This window comes from Aegilops tauschii, chromosome 5 (assembly GCF_002575655.3).
Source record: "Aegilops tauschii subsp. strangulata cultivar AL8/78 chromosome 5, Aet v6.0, whole genome shotgun sequence".
Taxonomy (NCBI): domain Eukaryota; kingdom Viridiplantae; phylum Streptophyta; class Magnoliopsida; order Poales; family Poaceae; genus Aegilops; species Aegilops tauschii.
The window spans coordinates 274981080-274989191 of NC_053039.3; the positions used below are offsets into that span (position 1 = coordinate 274981080).

Consider the following 8112-nt stretch of genomic DNA (forward strand, 5'->3'; position numbering starts at 1 on the left):
ATCCAACATGGACCTTTCCATCTCCACAAGTGTACGGTTCTTCCTTTCGGGTACACCATTTTGTTGAGGAGTGTATGGAGCTGAATATTGATGCTCAATCCCTTCATCACTAAGAAATTCTTCCAAGGTGTAGTTCTTGAACTCAGAGCCATTATCACTTCTTATTGCCAAGATTTCTTTGTCAAACTTGCGTTGTGCTTGCTTGGCAAAATCAATGAAGGTGATCTTCGTCTCGTCCTTGGATTTGAGGAAAAACACCCATGTATATCTTGAGTAATCATCAACAATGACAAGTCCAAACTTCTTCCCACCAAGACTATCCCATGAAGGAGGCCCAAAAAGATCCACATGAAGGAGCTCCAAAGGCCTTGAAGTAGACACGAGATTGTTGGGTGGGTGCTTTGATTGATGTTGCTTCCCGGCTATGCATGCATTACACACACGATCTTTCTCAAAAGAGACACTGGTTAGTCCAAGGATGTGATTACCCTTTAAGAGATCTTGAAGATTTCTCATGCCGACATGGGCTAGCCGGCGATGCCATAGCCATCCCTTGTCGGCCTTGGCCATTAGACAAGTTGCATGGAATGTGCTCTCTTTCAAGAAATCAACCGTGCAAAGGTTGCCATCCAACTCTCCAACAAATGCCACTTCGAGAGTATCTCTCTTAAAGACTTTCACATCCGTTAGTCCAAAGAGTGTATCATAACCAACAGAAGCCAATTGGCGAACAGAAAGCAAATGATATTTAAGGGATTGAACAAGCATGACATTTGCAAGAGACATGTCATTTGTGATAGCCACCTTGCCCAACCCGAGTACCTGTCCTTTTGATCCTCCACCAAACATAATGCTCATAAATGGTTGAATAGCTTCCATGAAATCGTAGAGCAATTTTCTATCTCCGGTCATATGATTGGTACATCCACTATCGATCACCCATTTTACTCCACCAGAGAAAGCAACCTACACACAATTATGACTTGGTTAGAGGCACCCATTTTGTAATGGGACCGAAATAGCATAGAACCGGAATGCATTTCGAGGACCAACAACATTTGCATAAACTTCTCCATCCTTAGTCTTATGAAGTACATAGGATGGAGGCATGAACTCTTGTGGCTTGTTGAGAGTGGGCATGCCCCTTGTGGGCTTCCCACTAACAACCTTACCTTTCTCCTTGTGCCCTTCTCGTACAAATGTTTCTTTTAGAGGGGTGGTGCACTTTTGGGAAGACTTCTTCTTCTTGCTTGTGCTTGGGTCAAACCCGAGCCCCACTTTGGCAAACACCTCATTGTGTTGGCTCAATACCTCATTAATGTTCTTTTGTCCTTGAGCACATGTCATGAGACCTTTCTCGATTTGAGCCTTGAGAAAGTGATTCTCCTCAAGAATAGATGCTAGGTCACTACTAGAGTTAGTAGCACAAGCATCAACATTGATAATAGGAGAAGAGTAAGCCTTGGCTAGAGTTTCAAGATAAGTAAGCTTGAGCGTCTCAAAACTCTTTGTAAGAAGGGTGATCTCTTCTTCCTTCGTCTTGAGAGACACGGATAGAAGCTCACAATCCTTATAGAGAGTTGCATGAGACTTCACAAGCTTACTTTTATCATTCATCAACTCTTCGCAAGAGTGCTTAGCCTTTTTCAATGAGGCAATCTCTTTAGCATGAACATCAATGTTTGCACCAATTTTCAAGCATATCATCATTTCGTGCTTCCTCATATTGGACTTTCCGCTCAAGGATTTCATATTTTTTCCTTTTCCTCGGTTACGAGAGTTTCGAGTTCCTTAATGGTGATAGTGTGCTTACCCACCATCTCCATAAGCATATGAAACATAGTGAGCTTCTTTCCTTTGAGGGAGCACATGACCTTATTTAATTTAGCAAACATGGGGTCATTTATATCATTATCATCATAATTATCCTCCGCATCAAGATACTCATCACTAGGAGTAGAAGGAGTGAAAGGAGGAGGGTTTGATCGTGGGGTTACCTTGACCTTGTCAGGAGAGTTTTGATCCTCTCCATCTTCTACCATGACCTTTGCCATTAGGCACTTGTGAGCGTTGCCCTTGTAGTCTTTCATGTAGTTGTAGGTGAAAACATCACCACTCTTGTTGACTAGTCTCAAAGTGTTTTGAGAATCTTGGGCTACTCCGGCAACACCACTAACATCATCCGGATCAGATTCTTCATGAGCAACCATTGCTTTCCCATCTCTCTTCTTGAGCTTGGAGTTCAAAGGATTTGGCAACTTCTTCTTGGGAAAGGTCTTGGGAAACCTTGGTTTATCTTATCTCTTATCATAAGGGCAATCGTTGGAGAAGTGGTTGGTTTCTTCACAGTTGTAGCATTTTCTCACTTTCTTCTTCTGGAATCTTCCCTTAAATTTTCCCGCGCTAAACTTCTTGACAAAGAGAGCAATGTCTTCATATGAAGGACTCTCATCGGAGTCAATCTCATCACTATCTTCATCCTCATCATCTTCCTCTTCTTCACTTTGCTCTTCTTCATATACATGCTTGGCCTTCAATGCAAGATTGATTTTTGATGTTGAGGTACCATGCATGGCAAGATGTTTTGTAGCATTTGCCTTTGACTCTTCAAATAGTTGGAAAGTGGACATGATGTCATCCGGAGTCATTTCCTTGAAGCCATGGTGTTGTCTTATGTCCCACGCCATTTGATGATGATATGGAGCAAGAGCATGAAGCAACTTGTCCACGAGAAATCGCTTAGTCAAGTTCAATCCATCTTGTGTCTTGTCACACTCACAAGACTCGATGTCAGCAGTGAGAGTCATGAGACGCTCAAGGAGTTGCTTGGGAGATTCACCTTCCTCCATACAAAAGTTTTGCAATTGACCCTTGGCAATTTCATATTGAGCAAGCCGGAGAGTGGAGGTACCGGTCTTGGTCCTCACAATGCTATCCCAGAATTCCTTGGCACTTGTGATATGTATGTATGGTCTCCTTTGCTTGTCAGTCATACCTCTCCTTATGCACATGGTTGTTGTGTCATTGAGATTCTTGTCATATACCTCTCATGGAGTAAGATTCTTCGGGTCAACAGCTTGGTAGCCATACTCCAAGATTTCCAACATCTCATCATTTGCATATCGAAGATGATCCTGCATAGCAACTCTCCACAAAGCAAAATCGGTAGTGTCATCAAGTAAAGGAGGTTTGCCTTGAGGGTTATACTTTGGTTTCTCTATTTAAGGTCTTGCATAAAGCCAAGGAACAATGGAGTGTTCATTACTAGGAGGTTGTTGACCAAGTGAAGGAGTAGGCACAACTGGCCTCGAGGCCGCACCGCCAGAAAGTGGTGCAAGCATCGTGGTTAGTGTGGCTAGTCTCATTTGGACCAAGGCCTCAAGAGAAGCATCATTCTCCTCCTTTTTCTTAGCAAGTGCCCGTTCCAGATCCTCAGAAGTGAAGGACTTGACTTCCATGGAAACCGCGCCCGTACTCTTCGGATCCGCAACAAGGGGAGTCCCATCGGGGTTCATCTCGCTCTAGGGCGGTTAAGCCACAAGAATAGAGCACGAGGCTCTGATACCAATTAAAAGGATCGAGATGGACCTAGAGGGGGGTGAATAGGTACAATTACAAATTTTAATTATTACTTAGCAATTTTAGGCAATAATGCAGAATATGAAAGTGAGCCTAACAATTGCAAGTATTAAGCTAAGGGCTAAGCAAGGTAAACAAGTAACACCAATATGTAAGTAAGCAAACACAATAAGATATAAGTAAGTCCTAAGAGACAAGTAACCACAAGTAGGAAGTTAGGGTTAGGGATAACCGCAACTTCGAGAGATGAGGATGTATGCCGATGTTCACTTCCTTGGAGGGAAGCTAGTCACCGTTAGAGAGGTGGATGTTACCACGAAGGCACACCAACACCACGAAGGCTCACCCTATTCTCTCTTTGAGACAACACCACGAAGGCGTTTCTCAACCAGTAGTGGTAGACCTTGTGGTGATCTCCAAACCCTCACAAACTTTCCGGGGGTAATCACAATGGTCGATTCCTCTCCGAAAGACTCCTACCGCCTAGGAGTCTCCAACCTCCAAGAGTAACAAGAACGATGGGGAAAAGCTCAAGACTTTCTCAAATCACGAATTCCTTTGGTGCAAAGAAGGGGAAGGAGTAGATCTATCACTTGGATGGACAACTTCTCTCAAATGCTCTCAAATCCTTTGGGGATCTAAGATTTGGGGTGGAAGAGTGAGAGAGAGAGCGAGAGTGAAATGTGTTCTAGGGTTTGCTCAAAGTGAATGGTCAGCCCTCTCCCGTGGGGGAAGAGGACTATATATAGTGTGAGAGCAAATATGGCCGTTGTAGTGTAAGTGACAGGGTAGGCCAGACATCCGGGACAGGGGCCGGACATCCAGCCTAGCGTAGTATGTGTGGAGTGAGGCAGAAAGCAGAGGACAGAACAATGGGACCGGATATCCGGGGCAAAGCCCGGACATCCGGCATATGGCTGGACATCCGGCAAGTTCACCTCGTCGAACAACCCTTGGATAGCACAAGCCGGACATCCGGCAAGGAAGCTTGGAGATACGGGGAGCAAGGGGAGCCCGGACATCTGGCATGGAGGGCCGGACATCTGGAAGACGACACCATCACAAGATGTTCTCTGGATAGCAAGGTCCGGATATCCGCGTGCGGGCTGGATATCCGGCGTGCAGCCCAGACATCCGGTAGGCAGCCCGGACATCCGGCAAGGCCAGAGACAGAACAAGCAAGACCATATAGTGATAGATCTAAAGAAGGAGTTTTGTGACATGAGCAAGTCTTTTACTAACCCTACCGATCCCCTCTTAATAGTGCCGGATCCTATACTCAAGAAAACAAATATGTAACCATTTTGATACTTCTTCCTTGAGTAAAATCAACTCCGTATGTTCGCGATCCACACACATTTGATGAACCGGGGACTAACACCTGAGATTCACTTGGCGAACATAGTTAGTCCCCTACATGTATATTGTCATCAACATCAGAACATGATGTAAGGGCATGCTTGCACTTTCAACAAGAAGACCACCCGACGCACCAACAAAAGGGACACATGCAAAATGATGAAATCTTTGAGGACCAAACTTACAAATAGTAGAGAAATAAAAAGGATTCTTTTTGTTTCTTGAAAACACATGGTAGATGCCCCACTCTCTTCAATTGTATTCCTAAGCATCGACCACTTTGCCTTAGAGTTTAACTGTAACATCCCAAATTTTCAAATTTGGTATGTTAATAGGATCATTATTTCTCATCGTGATTTCTATGCATATTTGAATTTTTTTGAATATTCAATTCATTATTGCAACTCAAAGCAATTTATTGGAGTGGAGATAACATGACTTCTCCACTATTTTAAAAATGTTCATAACGTCCAGAGTATTATTTACTGTTCATTTGATATGTTCTGATATTTTTCATAATCTCCAAAATATTTTATTTTAGTATTTTATTGCTGTTTGTGTGTCCTATTGCATAAAAATGAATTTTCAAAATTTCATTAGAATAGGAACTAGTGTTCCTGTAGTTTATTTCAGTAGTGTTATTTTTAATGTGTGTGTGTATATTTTTTTTAGATTTATTATGTTGTTTTATTTTATTTTATTTTTTGCTGCTGTTGTTTTTATTAAAAAAGGGGAACGCAGTGCAGCACAGCCGATGCCACTTTGGCCCGCGGCCCACCAACCCGACGCCGCCGCTGCCCACCTAGCCTACCGAAGCGGTACGCAGCACCCGCGCCCGATCCGCAGCGCTGCTCTCTGCCACTGACCACCTGGCCCCGCCTGTCATCTCTCTCGTCTAGCCGTGTTCTTCCTGGACACAGCGCCGATCCGATCCCTTCTGGATTCGAGCCGAATCTTCGCCCTTCTGCACGATCTTCTCCGTATATATACTCACCACTTTCCCCTCGCCCGATTTTTTTTGGCAAATTTGAGCTCTCCCGTGCCCTAGAACTCGCTGCTGGATCTCGCCGGAGTTCGCCGCCGTCTGATGCTTTTCGCAGGTCGTATCCGTCGCGCCAGTGGGTCCCAACACCTCCTCTTGCTCCTGTTGTATTCCCCTAGATATCCTCTATCGCCCTTACCATCTATATCACACAGGGAACCACCCAGCCGAGTGCTTCGACCTCGCCCCGACGAACACCGCTGCCGCGACTCCAGCCACCATCTTCCATCGTCCCCGCTTGCCACCGACGCCGTTGTGGACGTCTTCGAGACTGCAGAAAAGCTACGCGTCTCGTACTCCACCATACGGAGTTCGGAGACCACCGGAGCAGGCGCCACCATCGCCGCCCGAGGTGCCGGCGCCGTCTTCTTCAAGTCCGGCGACAATCCCTCCTCTGTCCTCCGGTGAGCAATTCTCAACCGCCCGATCTCTCTCTCTAACGGTCCAGATTAAATCATGTTCTGTTTTTTCTCTCTCGAATAGGCATGCGCTATTTAGTGGCCGTCCGCTGTTTAGCCATCACAGCGAACACGCTCCAGCCAATCCCGTCTCGCCACGTGGCACATCCACAGCTGCCGCAGCAGTTCTTCCAGAAATCTGTTTTAGCACAATTTATTTTGGCAGATTCCATATCAAATGTTCGTTTAGGTATATCTTGAGACCCGTATGTCCAAATTCATCGATTCTTTTTCCTGTGTACTCATAGTGACCAGGAGAATATTGTAGAACCAAAATTTTACATTTTTTAACAGTTCAAATTCGAATTTGTTTAAATTTGATTTCAAACTTCCGGAGGCCATATCTTTCAAACCGTTGATCTAAATATGCATTGTGATCCTACTAGCATGTAGATAATAGATACCTACTGATATGTTCTGTTAATTAAATTTTTATTTGAATTCCTTGATGTTGACTTTAATGTGGTGTTATGTGAGTACGATTTATTTATCGGTGCCTTCGTTATCGTATAGATTGTCCGGAGTGTGAAGCGGATCAGAATTATGCGTTAGAGTACTAAAACACCGCTCAAGGCAAGTTTGCACTTTTGATTTTGCTCATCCTATATTCTGCTATGCATGTGTGGTTTTATGCTATGATATATGTTTGGTTTGATATATGTATCCTGTGTTGTCATGTTTTGGTATTGATTGTGTTATGTGATGGTGTGATCAACTTGCTATGATAGACGTGGGCATGTGTCGAGTGATCCATGAAATTGGCGAGTGTTTATAACCGTAGGCTCGGGATTATTAACCAGGTGAATGCGTCACTGGCAGAGCGCTCTATTGTCCCTAGAGAATGCGCCATTGACAGAGCGCACTTGAGGCGAGGTATAGTTATCAGAACTTAAATCAGGTGAATGCGTCCTTGGCAGAGCGCTCTATGGTTCCTAGAGAATGCGCCATTGACAGAGCGCACTTGAGAGATACTTCTGAAGTTCCTGTCATGTTTATTTAGAATCTTTGGGTTATCTTGGGCGAGTAAATTAGAGAGGGTTGTGAGTTCAGGTAGTGGAGGTAGGTGAAGACATTCTTCTCCAAACTAACTTGTGTGTTTTGTTTGTCATACATTGTTTTGTGGATGTAGGTTTGCTATATCATATTGTGTGATTTGCCAATACATTCAATGTATTGACCCTTTGTGGCTGCAACTTATCATGTTGCAGGATATTCAGGTGATCAGTGAGATACAGTAGGGTCGCGAGTCTTCACTCAACATGTTCTCCAGTGGGCATTAATGGACTCATCGTTTATTATGCTACCTTTCCGCTGGTATTATTGAATAAAGCTAGCTATGTGCTATTCACTTTGTAATACATTATAATTTCTGGATCATACGTTTTAGTAAATGATGCACTTGTTACTTTGATATTCCTATGTACTATGTGTGCTAGCGAGTCGATCCAGGGACTAGCATGATAAGCACAGAGACATCGAATCTTATCAGGTTCGGGTCGTTACATTAACCCACACACATTCCAACATAAAACATTCCAAAGAATCAAACTAGCATAAGATGACATTGCTAAAATGGGATGACGACGAGAAAGATAAAATTTTCTAAGCTTGACGAAGAAGGAACTCCTTAGTGAGCTCCGCCAGGTCGACATCATAGAGCTCCACACCCTTTGC

At 44.0% G+C, this 8112-nt stretch overlaps 1 long non-coding RNA gene across 2 annotated transcripts; it reads left to right on the top strand.

Moving 5' to 3' along the window:
* Window positions 1-5549: 5549 nt before the first annotated feature.
* LOC120964734 (uncharacterized) lies at window positions 5550-7849 on the top strand. 2 transcript variants are annotated; one of them, XR_012183661.1, is made up of 3 exons: window positions 5550-6056; window positions 6136-6384; window positions 6952-7266. It is a non-coding gene; the product is annotated as an uncharacterized lncRNA (long non-coding RNA). The 2 variants fall into 2 exon arrangements; XR_012183660.1 differs by lacking the exon at window positions 6952-7266 and adding an exon at window positions 7647-7849 and having other exon boundaries at window positions 5554-6056.
* The last annotated feature ends 263 nt before the right edge of the window (window positions 7850-8112 follow it).